The following is a 1,069-nucleotide window of genomic DNA, read 5'->3' as shown; positions in this document are numbered from 1 at the left end:
TACAAAAAAAAAATTTTAAAATTATAAAATTAATAAAAAATTAAACCCCTAAAATTATTTTATTTACATTTAATAGAAATAAAATCTAATTAAAAAATAAATATAAAAATAAATTTTATTAATGTATTATATAAAAAAACAAAAAGGGAAAAACCCCCATTAAAGGTTCCCCAAGGAACCAAAAAAGGAAAACCCCAAAAAATTTATTAAAATTTAAGGAAATTTCAGGAAAAGAAATAATTAAACAAGGGAAAAAAAAGGGCCTCAAAAGGGGGAAAAACCCCCCAACATTTTTTTTAAAAACAAAAAAAAATTTAAAAAAAATTTTTCAAAGGAAAAAACACAGCCCCAAAAGGGGGCCAAAGGGGAAAAAAAAAAAATTACCCCCAAAAAATAAAAAAGGGTTAATTTAAGATTAAAAGTATTTTTTTGTTAAACCCAAAAAAACATTTAACAAGAAAAATATTTGGGCCAAAAGGGAAGGGAAATTTTAACCAAACCTTCAAAGGTTTTTTTTTAAACCAAAAAAAACGAAAAACAAAATTAAGGGGTAAAAAATGGGTCACCAAAAAACACACCACAACAAAAAACACCAAAACAAAAAACCAAAAAAAAAACAAAAACAACAAAAACCCCCACACCCACAAACACCCACAAAAAAAAAAAATTTTGGGGGGAAAATATGGGTTTAAAAAAAAATTTTAAAAATAAATTAATTTTACAAACAAAAAAATTTTCTCTCTTCAACCACAAAACAAACCCCAAAATGTGTAAAATTTTAAAAATATGCCGGGGAAAAAAACCACCAAAAACCACCACAACAACACACACAAACCCAAAAAACAATAAAAAACAAAAACACACCCAAAAAAACAAACAAACCCCACAAAAACAACACCACAATTATATCAAATGTAAGTTTACCCGAAAAAAATTTTAAAAAAAAGAAAATGAAAACAAAAAAAATTTATAAAGAAAAATCCTAACGAACCAAAAAAAAATAACCCCCTCGTTTAATTCCCCCAAAACATTTTGGGGTTTGATAAATTTAAAAAAAAAAAAGCCGCGG

At 25.6% G+C, this 1,069-nt stretch overlaps 1 pseudogene; it reads right to left on the bottom strand.

Moving 5' to 3' along the window:
- The window catches only part of LOC119588959, a 58,988-nt pseudogene that overhangs the window by 43,769 nt on the left and 14,150 nt on the right, over positions 1 to 1,069 (bottom strand).

The sequence above is a fragment of the Penaeus monodon genome, chromosome 24 (genome assembly GCF_015228065.2).
Source record: "Penaeus monodon isolate SGIC_2016 chromosome 24, NSTDA_Pmon_1, whole genome shotgun sequence".
NCBI lineage: Eukaryota > Metazoa > Arthropoda > Malacostraca > Decapoda > Penaeidae > Penaeus > Penaeus monodon.
Note: the sequence above shows the minus strand (reverse complement) of the source record. Positions and strands in the feature narration are given on the sequence as shown.